We start from the raw sequence: 14,931 nt of genomic DNA, 5'->3' as shown, positions 1-14,931 counted from the left end.
TGTCCAACAGGGGGCGAAACGTTGTCGATGTTTCACCTCACCCGTAAATACGTCACGCCTTCACGCCGACCGGGACTATGACGTCACATGTCTGTGCGCACCGTTTAACCTGCAAGTTCGAAACGATCGTTTGGGATTAACGGTTCCACGACTAAACGGGGGAAACGAACATATTTCTCTTCATCAAAGGCCGTTTCTCTTACTTTTAATCCCATTGACGCCCATTGTTGTAAAGTGTCGTCGCGAGCGAGCAGCTCCTCAGCTCCCCGAGCTCCGAGTCCCGCCCACCTCGTGACGTCACCCCCGACGGACCTCCCCGTGACGTCAGAGCTTGATCGTACCGCCCCCTTTAAAATCGCTGTGCAGTCGCCGGCGCCTTCTCACATCCCGGGTGAATAGTTTTTAAATCGCGGCTCGTTGTTAAATAAATAAATAAATAAATAATAAAGTACGACGGAGCGTCCGGAGCCCTGAGAATGGACGCAGTTGATTGACACGGCGATTAAGCGGACGTCGTGTTTGGGACAACCACTGAACCCTTGGACTCGACGCGGAAGGTTCGTCTCCAAAAGAGAAGTAAATTGTGAGTGTCACCACGGAAATCCTCGTTACCCCCCTCTCCACACGCACACACCTCACCTCACCTCACCTCACCTCGTGTGTCGGTGCACCAGGACCCCGCGTTGGTCGCCCTCGAGGTGTTTCCCAGTGACCCGCGAAGTGCCGCGTTCCCTTTATTTATATAGATGTGAGTGTCTATTTTTAATGGTGCTCGGCCTTTCTAAATTTACAGAAATCACGGTGATAATCGGCAGGCGGTTTTATTTTAAGTAGTCGTCTTGCTTTTCCCACACTCCAGTGATTCGGACGTGGCGACACGTGCGCTGCGATCCGATCGCTCCATGCACGTCAGGACAGCACGGATTGTGAGTCCTTGGGAAGAGGGTCAGCGTGGTGCCGTTGGGGAGGTGTGAGTCCTTGGGAAGAGGGTCAGCGTGGTGCCGTTGGGGAGGTGTGAGTCCTTGGGAAGAGGGTCAGCGTGGTGCCGTTGGGGAGGTGTGAGTCCTTGGGAAGAGGGTCAGCGTGGTGCCGTTGGGGAGGTGTGAGTCCTTGGGAAGAGGGTCAGCGTGGTGCCGTTGGGGAGGTGTGAGTCCTTGGGAAGAGGGTCAGCGTGGTGCCGTTGGGGAGGTGTGAGTCCTTGGGAAGGGTCAGCGTGGTGCCGTTGGGGAGGTGTGAGTCCTTAGGAAGAGGGTCAGCGTGGTGCCGTTGGGGAGGTGTGAGTCCTTGGGAAGAGGGTCAGCGTGGTGCCGTTGGGGAGGTGTGAGTCCTTGGGAAGAGGGTCAGCGTGGTGCCGTTGGGGAGGTGTGAGTCCTTAGGAAGAGGGTCAGCGTGGTGCCGTTGGGGAGGTGTGAGTCCTTGGGAAGAGGGTCAGCGTGGTGCCGTTGGGGAGGTGTGAGTCCTTGGGAAGAGGGTCAGCGTGGTGCCGTTGGGGAGGTGTGAGTCCTTGGGAAGGGTCAGCGTGGTGCCGTTGGGGAGGTGTGAGTCCTTAGGAAGAGGGTCAGCGTGGTGCCGTTGGGGAGGTGTGAGTCCTTGGGAAGAGGGTCAGCGTGGTGCCGTTGGGGAGGTGTGAGTCCTTGGGAAGAGGGTCAGCGTGGTGCCGTTGGGGAGGTGTGAGTCCTTAGGAAGAGGGTCAGCGTGGTGCCGTTGGGGAGGTGTGAGTCCTTGGGAAGAGGGTCAGCGTGGTGCCGTTGGGGAGGTGTGAGTCCTTGGGAAGAGGGTCAGCGTGGTGCCGTTGGGGAGGTGTGAGTCCTTGGGAAGGGTCAGCGTGGTGCCGTTGGGGAGGTGTGAGTCCTTAGGAAGAGGGTCAGCGTGGTGCCGTTGGGGAGGTGTGAGTCCTTGGGAAGAGGGTCAGCGTGGTGCCGTTGGGGAGGTGTGAGTCCTTGGGAAGAGGGTCAGCGTGGTGCCGTTGGGGAGGTGTGAGTCCTTAGGAAGAGGGTCAGCGTGGTGCCGTTGGGGAGGTGTGAGTCCTTGGGAAGAGGGTCAGCGTGGTGCCGTTGGGGAGGTGTGAGTCCTTGGGAAGAGGGTCAGCGTGGTGCCGTTGGGGAGGTGTGAGTCCTTAGGAAGAGGGTCAGCGTGGTGCCGTTGGGGAGGTGTGAGTCCTTGGGAAGAGGGTCAGCGTGGTGCCGTTGGGGAGGTGTGAGTCCTTGGGAAGAGGGTCAGCGTGGTGCCGTTGGGGAGGTGTGAGTCCTTAGGAAGAGGGTCAGCGTGGTGCCGTTGGGGAGGTGTGAGTCCTTGGGAAGAGGGTCAGCGTGGTGCCGTTGGGGAGGTGTGAGTCCTTGGGAAGAGGGTCAGCGTGGTGCCGTTGGGGAGGTGTGAGTCCTTAGGAAGAGGGTCAGCGTGGTGCCGTTGGGGAGGTGTGAGTCCTTGGGAAGAGGGTCAGCGTGGTGCCGTTGGGGAGGTGTGAGTCCTTGGGAAGAGGGTCAGCGTGGTGCCGTTGGGGAGTTGTACGAGGGTCAACGTGGTGCCGTTGGGGAGGTGTGAGTCCTTAGGAAGAGGGTTGTGTGGCGGCGGACAGGCAGAGGGTCGTTTTGAGTCCCTGGGACGAGGGTTGCTGTGGTGGTGTATGGGGGGGGGGGGGTTGATTCCCTGACAAAATGGTCAAAAATGTGGGAGTGGTTTTTGAGAGCCTTGGGTGGAGTAAAGCTGGGATGGTGGTGCGGTGGATTTTTTTTTTTAATGTCCCTGGGAAGATGATCTAGGTGTTGGAGAAGGGGTCGTGAGTTTCTGACAAGTGGGTCAGGGTGATTGCCTGAAGGGGTTTGTGAGTCTGATATTGGATGGTGTTGGCTGATGAGTGTAAGTTCTTGGGAGGCTGGTCCCGTTGGTAGTTGGGTATCTTTGTGAGTCCCGAGGAATTGCCTCGGAGTGGGGGTGGAGGGAGGTTGTGAGTCCCTGAATGGGTCATGGAGAGAGAGATACAGAGTGACACAGAGCAACACAGAGAGAAAGACATGATTATGAGCAACCTATTCTACAGTGTTTCGATATGCAAAACATTTTCGATTGGGAAGCATCATCTGTCGATTTATTGATTTCTAAAGTTTTGGCATAAAGTTTTAAATTTGGTCTGAGTTTTGCAGCCGCAACGCCCCTTCGCTGGGTTCGAAGCTTTGTCGCATGGCAATTTTTCCCACGTGACCATGATTTTTGGACGAGACGAGTTTCACGAGGAGGCATACCGACCGAGAACGTTCCTGTGATGATGATTCCAACGTCAGGGTGCGAAGTGGCCGCGACTGCATGCGAAGAAGGGTTGCTCGTCATTAATTTTCACGCTGCCTGGTTACAATCTCGCTCTCCCTGGAGGTTTTACATCAACAACATTGCATATCTAACATATTAATAATGCGAGACCCTTTACAAGGAGGCCAGGAGTCCCATCAAGTCTTCACAACTGTCGTTTGTCCGTGATCTGTCCTTTATAAACGCTGATTATCAAGCAAGGAAACTGCACGTACCATTTATGAAGTCGTTCGGCGTTCGAACCACCGACCTCCAAGACTCAGAGCGGATGCTCTCACCATTTGACCACCGAGTCTCGATTTTGTTAGATATGTGGCATATGGCTGTGTGCTTATATATTAATTTAATCACTTGCTGACTTTGATTTCAGTCTCGAGGGAGAGCTTGCCGAACTCGGAGTTTTGGATTGAAACTTGGCAAATTGACATTAATGATGAGATTTGATATGAGGATCCCAGTGTCACGAGTCGTGCGTTCAGAGAGAAACCTAAAACCAAGTTCCTCCTGAAATTTCACTTCCAATCATTTTGATGCCTTTCAAACGTCTCCATTCTGATTTGGTAATCTGACGTCGCTTTGTGCACCTTGACGTGAAGATTCGGTTAACATCAATGTATTTCATTGCCAACGGAGCAACCGGGAAATGTGTTTTCCTGTTATTGTTCCATGCACGTGTCAACATGTTTGGTATACTCGAGGGAAGGATGAGATTCAGTTTCAGGAGTTAATTTTTGTTCATGTTCTGGTCCTCCGGAATGAGCATTTTTGATTTCTTTTCCACAAAACTTTCCGATGGCTCGTGTTGAGTTATGGCCTTGTAATCAGTTCACCCGACTTGGTTATTACTTTGACAGCGAAATGAGAGGAGCAAAATTACAGAGACTTGCGAATTGCTCGTGTGGGACCTATTCAAACATCTCGTACTCTTGTCTGAGTTGGTTATTCCAGCCTGCCGAAGTTGCCACGAATTTTGCGATTAAAACAAAAAAAAGAAAAAAAGATTTGTCGGTTTACTTTGGCTGATGCACTTATTACCTCCGCCACCAAAGGTGAATGAGGTTATGTTTTCACAACTCTGTCTTTGTTTATTTGTTTGTTTGTTTGTGTGCAGGATATCTCAAAAAGTTGTTCGGACGAAACTTGGTTGTGTGACAAGAAGAATTGATTCAGTTTTGGTGAAGATCCGGATCTGATAATTTATAAAGTGATTCTTCACCATTGAGAGATGGAACTAAACTGATATATAGCATGATATTTCAAAAATGTATTGGGCCCAATATGTTCTCATGGATCAGGCAAAACGTGGCGGAGGTATGCGCTACTGAGTGCCCTTGTAGTTATTTATTGTTCACAACATTTTAACCAATTTGTTGAAAAAATATTAATTACAAAGCTCAGGTGGTGCATAGAGCATGAGCGCACATCTTGGAGGTATACAAAACTGTCTTTGAGCTGTCTAGCCTAGCTAATGGGTATGAATCTCGACCCCGCGATGCACTGTTACCCTCATGGTGTTTCACTTGTAGGGCGACACATCAATCTGTGGAGGATTAAGCTGGAGGACTCGTCTAGCAGCTCTTGTCATTGGTGGACATTGTAGATCCATCAGTGTCTTTTGTGAAGAGTAGGTGAGTTATCGCCGGTGGCCTGGAACAAGTTACAAATGATTGCAACCTTCAGTCAAACATCAGGCCTGGCCAGCCGGTTCGTGAAAGACTTGGGCCAAAAAAAAAACTTCCCCAGCCGACCCCACAAAGAAGATGGGAATAATTGGGGTCACCGTAGTTGGTCAGGTGGCATAAAATGACAGGTCAAATTGTTCATTTTGGGAATGGTTTAATTTGTAGACCAATTTTAAACCACGATTAAATGATGAGTCAAGATGCGTACAGCTTCTCCACTTTGTCCAGCCCTGTGATGTCATCACTGCTGAATAATTAATAATCGGCAAAGGCAGTGAAGTTGATCTTTCAGGTCCGCACATTACTTAACGGTGATATCACGGATGAGATTTAACCTGGTTTGGATACAGCCATCATGTTTCCCTTGGTGTTCAACTCCAGAAGGTGGATGTTGAGCAAGGGAGACCCCAGTTTATTGCACACAAAAAAACTGTTTGCAGATATGATTGATTTTGGTGACCTTTGCACCTGATTTTCCTTATTACTGTAACTGACTTTCCAGACTGACTTTTAAAGTGATATTCCATAACTTTGGAAAGAAAATTGCACTTGAATATGTATCTTATTTATTTATTTATTTACTGGCAGGAAGAAATCGATTGTCTATGAAAATAAATATTGGATAATCTGAATAAGCAGTTTTCATCTGTTCATCCACCTGCTTCTTTATGTCCGGTTGTTTCCCCACCCTGTTGTCAACGTGGTTTTGTGAGTACTCATTTATCATCCATCATCTCGCTCCTCCACGAGCTGAGATTTTGCGTACATTTATTTGGTGTCGAAGGATCGTGAAGACGGGCGAATCGACAGTATTCAATGGTGAGATCACAACATTGTGAGGGAAGATGTTCAGATGGGAGCTGCAAACGTCCGAAAGATATCTACAGAACGATAGTGATGGCTCGAGCACATCCGGCTGACGTAATTGCTACTTTAAAACTGGAACGGTACTCGGTCGAGTCCATACCTCCACCAGGCTGAGCAGTTTACATTTTGTATTCCACTGACAGGCCAGATCTGGATTCGGACCTGAACCAAAATCAAATCGACTTGTTCTTGTCACCGAACCAACTCATCCACCATGTTTTGTCATAAGTTGTCCACAACTTTTTGAAATATCGTGCTACATATTGTTTTTGGTCCCATCTCTCAATGGTGAAAAATCATGAAAATAATTCTTGGATCTGGATTTTTATCTTCACCAAAATTGAATCCATATGTCCTTGTCACACTCCCAACCCGTCCACCAAGTTTCTTGTGAATCAATCCATAACCTTTTGAGATGTCATGCTATATATCGTTCTTGGTCCCATCTCTTAATGGTGAAGAATCACCCCCAAAAATTATAGTTTCCAGATCTTCACCAAAATCTAATAATTTCGTTGTCAAATACCAAACCTGTCTACCAAGTTTCGTACAAATCCATCCAAAATCTTTATGAGATATCCTGTTAACAGGCAGACAGACACAGAGAGGGGTGAAAATATGACCTCCATCCACCTTCGGTCATGGAAGGAAAAATAAATAACAACCCCCCCCCCACCCAATCAACCTCAACCTCTCCAGCACTCTTTCACTTCATTTCCCTTCCAACCTATGCCCTCCTGCATCATACATGGATTTCTGATACAAAGGCAATGATGAAAATGCAGTGCAGATTGAGGGGTAAGTTTAATGCATCTGGAGCTGAAAAATAAATGTTGATTCGAAGATGATGACCATGACTCTTGCGGTAATGCAGCTCTTATACAAATGTAGATGTTGATTTGAGATAACTCGGCATGAGGCGCAAATTAATCTCGCAAGCTGCAGCCATCTCTGGGGCATTGCCATTTGCAATCGTTGAAGCCAAGCAGTGCAAAAGGTGAATGATTATTTACACTGTAACCCGTCCGACTGTCAATTTAAAGGGCCAAAGCTTGGGATAAAGCCAATGATGGCGATCTTGATGATTGCACATACCTCACCATAGTAGGTAGAAAGACTAAACACAATGCATGAGTGACAGATAGGCATGCAAACGGCAGCCAATAGCATGGCATCATTAAAAAAAAGTCGCAAACTACTGGAAACCTGAAAGACTTGGCATAGTCATTGACGGGTATCATTTTCAAGGGATGGCATGATGCTTCTGGATTTCAGCTTTCATTGGCACAACCAGCCTTTGCTGTGCTTGCTGTAATACTGGCTGACTGCCCCCCTCCAACCCCCTTCCCCTTCCCCGACCTCGTTTTGCCGAAACAACAGGTGTCTGCTTGAGAATTTTCCAGTAGGACTCGTACATTTCCCTTCTGGTGTCTCTTCATAATGATAAGGAACCATCATGGTCTTTGTACTGCACTTATCTTTGCTTTTGAATTGTGCACTATGTTTAGCTTTTCAAAGATTGGTGTCATGATGTTGCCATCTTCTCAAGTCTAATTTTTTTTTGCCATCCCACAGAACCTTTACGCGTACTATCGTACAGCACAGAAAAGTAGGAAAGATATCACCGGCACCCTGGCTAAATCTTAAATTCCTCCCCTGACTCGCTGGGAAGGCAAACGACCAAATGTAATCTTTGTTGTGTGGCTCATTTACCAGTGTTGAACCAAATCTTCTTTGGGAGTGACCGGAGTGAGTGGGGACCGGAGGACCGTAGTGAGTGGGGACCGGAGGACCGTAGTGAGTGGGGACCGGAGTGAGTGGGGACCGGAGGACCGGAGTGAGTGGGGACCGGAGGACCGGAGTGAGTGGGGACCGGGGGACCGGAGTGAGTGGGGACTGGAGGACCGGAGTGAGTGGGGACCGGAGTGAGTGGGGACCGGAGGACCGGAGTGAGTGGGGACCGGGGGACCGGAGTGAGTGGGGACCGGGGGACCGGAGTGAGTGGGGACCGGGGGACCGGAGTGAGTGGGGACCGGGGGACCGGAGTGAGTGGGGACCGGAGGACCGTAGTGAGTGGGGACCGGAGTGAGTGGGGACCGGAGGACCGGAGTGAGTGGGGACCGGAGGACCGGAGTGAGTGGGGACCGGAGGACCGGAGTGAGTGGAGAGGGGGGGCAGAGGAAGAGAGAGAGGGGGGCTTTTTATTTTGGGTAATGCTTGACAACCTTGGTCATGCAGATTAAGGGGCATCCATATATTATGTATGAATGGAGGTGTTGTATTGAAGTTTATGAAAGAAAAATTGAGGTATGAGAGGAGCAGTTGTCCAAGTTTAGGTATATAATGAATGCAAGACCTTTCAGTCTTTCGGAAGGATTAAGTTTGGTTTTTTTCCCCTCCTTTTCAGATATTTATTAACCTCTGCCATCGAAGATCGGAGGTTACTGTTTTCACCCCTTTCTGTTTGTTTGTTTGTTTGTGAACAGTATTATGGAAAAACTCCTCAACGGATTTCGACGAAACTTAGTGGGGGGATTAGGTATGGTCCAAGGATCATGCCATTAGATTTTGGACTTGCTCCAAAATCCAATATGGCCGCTATGGCGGCCATTTTGAAAAAAAAATTGAATTTTTTTGTTTTTGCATTTCTACATGTTTTAAGTGATTTCCACCCCCCCCCACCCCCCCAAAAAAAAATTGTTCGAAAAAAAATTTTGCAACTTTTTTTTTCAATAAAATTTCGATTTTTTTTTTTTGCATTTCTACATGTTACAAGTGATTTCAAACAAAAAACATGCCAAAATTATAATTGCTGCTGATTTTGGAACTTCAGGTGGATATACCCACGTAAAATCAATTTCTGTTTCAAGGAATCTAGTTATGACGAATGAATTGAGTATATAAAAGTTAAAAGTGAAGGGGAAAGTTGCAAACTATAAGTCTGTGAGCACTGTTGACGTCAAATTGAATGAATAGGATATCAGGTTCACTTGAGTGACCTAGCAGTATTGGCGGCGGAGGTTTTGCACTCCACCGAGTGCTCCCCCTCTAGTTGTACCTGTTTTATAATTGTGTTCACTTCAATTTATTGCTCCACATGAAAGTCATTTTTCAGTTTATCTCATTTTTTTTTCCTCTCTGCATGTCCCCACATCCATCCCCATCCTTGTATTGTCTGAATGTACAACTTTCGAAGCGTTGGTGTCCTCTCTGACCTAACAGTGAGAAAGCATTGTGCAGTCTGTTCTCCTGCTGTCTTCCCTCAAGACTCATCAATAATTAAAGGATGTATCGACAAGTGACATAACACCTTACATCATACTCCCTTGGGTTCAGATGAGGATTGAAGTGCAGGGGCTTAGTAAAAGTGCCAAAAGCTAAGCCTGTGAGAATAAGCCAATTTGATGGGTTTTTTCTTTGTGCAAATTATCTTCTCATTCAGGCAATACGTGACTTTTAAAACATGTTAATGCTAAGTGTGTGTGTGTGTGTGTGTGTGTGTGTGTGTGTGTGTGTGTGTGTGTGTGTGTGTGTGTGTGTGTGTGTGTGTGTGTGTGTGTGTGTTTTTATGCTGACTCAGTTTGCTCACTGACCACCAAATCTGTGATTTAAATCGTCTTTTCAACATAATTTCAGTATTTTGACGAAAGAGTGGCAATTTCAAAATGGTTAACCATAATTGTTCTGTTCCTAAATACACATCAGATTCACGAGAATATAAGAACATGAGAAATATCTGTGGATGAGCGGAGTCTGTTTCATAGATTTCTACATTTCCTGTTACTACAAGTGAGCAGCGGTAGTGTATATACGCACGCACGCACGCACGCACACACACACACACACACTTTTCTATTTCGTAGTAGATGCAAAAATATATTGTAATATTTCTCTTGTGGCCCCAGAACCAAATAAACAATATATTTATATCAGCCCACACAGCTTCTGAAGTTCTTACCTCCCAACATGATGAATAGCAAATATCATAATTTTAAACTTTTTAAATATTTTTTGTATACCTTGTCAAGGCTCGTATGAGAGCCAACACACAACGCACATCAAGGGGGGCGTGAGACAGGAGGGGGGAGTGGGAAGGACAAAATAGTGGGGACAGAGACATTTGGAGATCTGTGGAAGGGAGAGGGATGGGACGGGGAACATGGGGAATAGAAGATGGACATAACAGGGACTTTCAGGAAGGAAAGCAGGGAAGTTGAAGGAGGTGGGCTTGGGTGGATTATCGGGGGTAGAAAATATCGAGGATTTGGATGGGGGATGATAAGAGGTGGTGGTGAACAGCTGTTTTGAACGCCTGGAGGGAAGAATGGGAATGAATAGAGTGAGGGAGTTTATTCCAAAGGCGGGAAAAAAGAGTGAAGGTGAGCAGTGATTCGTGAGTTTGGTGGTTTTACCAGAAGGGGGTTGTTGGCGGACCTTGAGCGCCCTGCGGCAATGTGGTGGGGACAAATCGCAGAGAGAGCAGGGGGGGTGAGGCTGGAGAGGAGACGGTAGAAGACAGAAAGACCACCGACCAACCTGCGGTGATTGAGTGAGAGGCCCAAAGACTCAGCTTCATTGAGGGAGATGCCAATGATCCGAAATGCCTTGGTTTCTACAGCGTGAAGCCGAGAAGGGTGGGAGGCAGGAGCACCAGCCCAGAGGGGAGAGCAGTACTCCATCAGGCTGCGGAGTACTGCTCTCCATCAACTTCACGGGTACATTCACAAGCCCAAGATGTGTTCTTCACATCGGTGTTCATTTGCATCAAATCCAGATACACAGTGCATTTACTGATAGAGGTCCGTTGAGGGGTTTTGTGGCACACCACGTCCATTCGGCCTTTCACCGGCCCACATGGTCGGGAGTTTGCAGTACGAGCAGCTTTCCATTTGGCAAGCTGATAAAGTTATCCAAGTCTTTTGTTGTGCACTTTTTGAGGCACAACCCTTTCTCTCAGGTACTTTTCCAAGTATTTTTGGCTTCTTTCAGAAGCTTTGTGAACCATTTTAGGTAACCATCGTTATCCCGGCCACATGATGTACTTTCTTTCGCCCTGAACACACAAGTTTCCTGGGGTTTCTGTGCATGCACACCGATCATTCTGGGGCGTATTATGTCATCACAAAAGTCACGTATTCCTTTCTAACATCATTGGGCTGGTTTCAAAGAGCAATTCATTTTTCAAAACAGGTCATTGATTTTTTTTTTGGATGCATGTGTGTATATATGTAAATATATATATATATATATATATATATATATATATATATATATATATATATATATATATATCCAAAATAAAGATAGTAAAAGAAAAACGGCTATCCTGAAGAGTCGCAGCCCTCATGAATGACATTTATTCCCTCTAGACAACGGGTTTGGGCCTAACTACACATATACTTTCCGAGATATCTCACCTCAGGGACCTGAATGGTGGTTTGCGAATTTGGTCAACCACAACAATATATATACATACATATATATATATATATGTATGTATATATATATATATATATATATATATATATATATGTATGTATATATATATATATATATATATATATATATATATATATATATATATATATATATATGTATGTATGTATATATATATATATATATATATATATATATATATGTATGTATATATATATATATATATATATGTATGTATATGTATATATATATATGTATGTATATGTATATATATATATGTATGTATATGTATATATATATGTATATATATATATATATATATATATATATATATATATATATATATGTATATATATATATATATATATGTATGTATATGTGTATATATATATATATATATATATATATATATATATATATATATATGTATGTATATGTATATATATATATATGTATGTATATGTATATATATATATATGTATGTATATGTATATATATATATATGTATGTATATGTATATATATATATATATATATGTATATATATATATATATATATGTATATATATATATATATATATATATATATATATATATATATATGTATGTATATGTATATATATATATATATATATATATATATGTATATGTATATATATATATATATATATATGTATATATATATATATATGTATATATATATATATATATGTATATATATATATATATATATATATATATATATATATATATATATATATATATGTATATATGTATGTATATATATTGTTGTGGTTGACCAAATTCGCAAACCACCATTCAGGTCCCTGAGGTGAGATATCTCGGTAAGTATATGTGTAGTTAGGCCCAAACCCGTTGTCTAGAGGGAATAAATGTCATTCATGAGGGCTGCGACTCTTCAGGATAGCCGTTTTTCTTTTACTATCTTTATTTTGGACCAACCGCCATTATTACCACCACCAACCACGTCTCAACAGCCATCACAACAACAACCACCAACCACAACGCCGCTTCACCACAACCGCCACGACCTTTACCGTCACAACTCGCCACCATCGCATCACCGTCATCTCGCGCCACTCGTGGGCACCGATGCTGGACTCGTGTAGGGCGCGCACCGTGCAGCGTGTTCAAAAGCATCGCGGACTTTCTGAAGAAAAATGGATCAAAAACGACTCACGCCCACTTTTGTTCCGTCCAATCGGTGAGCGAGGGGCGGTTTGGCCCCGCCTCCAGGGCGTTGGAGGGCGGTCGCTATATGCAAATTCATGGATCAAAAAGCATTCACGCCCACTTTTCCTCGGGCCAATGGGGAGCGAGGTGAAAGGTCTGAGGCAGAGGGTCAAAGAGGAAAGAGCGAAGCCACGGGGCTTATAAAAACGACTGCGTTCGTCAGTCGGGTTCAGTGCAGTTGGGAGTTCGCGGAGTCGGAGTGAAGAGGACGGAGCTGTGGAGAGACGGCGGCGGCGAAGGCGGACGAGGGGGTGCTAGCGTCAGACTTGTTACTTGCAAAATCGAAGCTGTTTCAAGTATATCGGATAGTCGATTTTGTTATTCTTCCCGTCTGTCTGTCTGTTGCCTACAGGTCACAATTTTGAACCGATCTTCACAAAACTTCACCACATGGTAGTTTGTCATAAGGAAGAAGCCTTTTGTTTTTAAGGTCAAAAGGTCATCATCGGCCACAGGTCAACAAATAAGGTGGTAGTGTTACGAATCTGGCAGCCATGAGCACTCAACATTCAGGTCCTTCGAGAATAGTTATATCGGTAAGTGTGTGTTTATAGTTAGGGCCCCCTACCTGTGTCTAACGGGAATTACATGTATGCGCTGCGGAGTTTCGTTTACAACAAATCTCCTTCACTTCACTTCACACACCGACGCCATTGCCCACGTGCGTTCAGCCACGTACGTGGGCAGAGATTTCCATTGCCTCAGACTGGGACTCCGCCCAGGAAGGCAGGGGCGTGCCCCTTGTCCAATCAAGCCACAGAAGGTGACTTTCCCACGACACGCCGGCCAATGAGGGTTGAGATTGCCACAGAGAGTGACTTTCCCACGGCACCCCGGTCAATGAGGGTGGAGATCGCCTCAGATGGCGATTCTCACCCTGGAGGAAAAAGGAATATAAAGGAATGCCAGGCTAGGAGCAGTGGTCGTGGTGGTGGTGGTCGTCGTGGTGGTGGTGGTGGTCGTCATCGTCGTCTTGGGGGTCGTGGGTCTTGATGCTGGCTGGTTCGTCTGGTCCTGGGTCATCGTTGTCTCTGATCTCCTTGGTCTTGATTAATTGGTGAGTGGCCGGTTGGAGAGCGCAGTACCTGGTGCTTTGAGCGGCATCGTGTTGCGGGTTCGAGTCCTGCCGAGCCGGATCGTCGAAGACCGCACGAGGTGGACAGGTCCAAGCACAGGCTCTGGTCTCCAGCTATCCTTTCCTCGAGCTGGAAGCCTTCAATAAAGACCCGACAGGGTGTGTGTGTGTGTGTGTGTGTGTGTGTGTGTGTGTGTGTGTGTGTGTGTGTGTGTGTGTGTGTGTGTGTGTGTGTGTGCGCGCGTGCGCGCACCCGTCTTCATGTAGAATTGTGCAAGTGCTTTCTTTTGCTCATTGTACATTGCATTTCTTATAGTCGTGATAGCTCTTCTCTTTGTGTGTTCCCTTCCCCCTATTGTAAATAAATACCCCTATTGTTGAATGTACCAGCTCGTTTCTGTGTTTCTATCATTGGTTTGCCGCACTGCGAACGGGAACTGGGAGGCCTCATTGCTGCCGAAATCGTGCAATCGGCCCAGCAGGATTCTGGTACTCTCCGCTCGGGGTAGGGCTCGGATCCGGCTCGGTAACGGCCCCGATCACGCAGATCCTGCCCAGGGTGAATTTCCCCGGTAGTTTGGACGACGTGGGTATTTAAGTAAATTGAAATTGGCAATCGACCCTATCCCACGCGGTCGACCTATTGGCGATCTTCGGTCCGATAAGGGACCCGTCGGCTCCGGAGTTATCCGGGGTGACGACCTATAAATTCCAGGTGTTTGGTGGAGCCGACTCTACTGCTCCATCGAGCGGTCGTGCTCGCCACCGAAACTCGGCCCCACGACAGTATTTCTAAAATCCTCAATTTTCATCTGATTGACTTAAAGTTTTGGTTGTCAGGTCAGGTCAGATTAGATCTGTTACTTGCTACAGGTACCATGTAAAGCTGCACTCACCTGTTCCATGGTCGGGTTGTCGGCAACTCGATTGTCTCCCCCACGAAATTTCTTGGTGAGGAGGGTGTATGATGTGGACACCCAGCAGGATGAAAAACAAAACCTGTCAAAGGGTGGAGGAGCTCCTTGTGAGCCAACAGCCATCCATATCTCGTGCTCAACTATGTCTGCGGACGTCCTCCTGCAGTTGGGTTACTTTTTATAAGGAGGTTGGTGGCAGGATTTGCACTCCGGCCACCGTAAAACCCTTCATTCCGCAAAACATACTAAAAGCAGAAAAAAATCTGAAAACCCACTCTGTGGGAGTACCTCCTGTGCAGCTGCCCTTCGCAGGGCAGCTCACCGGATGATGGGATTGGGGCAAAGCTTCGGGAACCTCAATCTTTGATGATAGGAGGGAAACCACGGGGTAACCTTCC

General features: G+C 46.2%; 1 protein-coding gene across 16 annotated transcripts in view; it reads left to right on the top strand.

Moving 5' to 3' along the window:
- The window catches only part of LOC147030044 (myocyte-specific enhancer factor 2C-like), an 81,952-nt gene that overhangs the window by 3,642 nt on the left and 63,379 nt on the right, over positions 1-14,931 (top strand). For 2 of the 16 annotated variants that reach the window (XM_085873720.1, XM_085873724.1), the window contains exons 1-2: positions 361-583; positions 9,558-9,641. The exons of 1 other annotated variant lie outside the window; for it this stretch is intronic. The gene's annotated coding sequence lies outside the window, so the exon portion shown is untranslated. Of the gene's footprint in view, positions 1-353; positions 584-853; positions 927-4,829; positions 4,932-9,557; positions 9,652-14,931 lie in introns of those variants that run through there. 13 more of the 16 variants (XM_085873733.1, XM_085873716.1, XM_085873718.1 and 10 more) reach the window with 12 other exon arrangements.

Source organism: Eptatretus burgeri, chromosome 3, assembly GCF_056783735.1.
Source record: "Eptatretus burgeri isolate ZD-2024b chromosome 3, Ebu_testis_v1, whole genome shotgun sequence".
Taxonomy (NCBI): Eukaryota; Metazoa; Chordata; class Myxini; order Myxiniformes; family Myxinidae; genus Eptatretus; species Eptatretus burgeri.
This window is presented reverse-complemented; position numbering and strand designations above follow the sequence as displayed.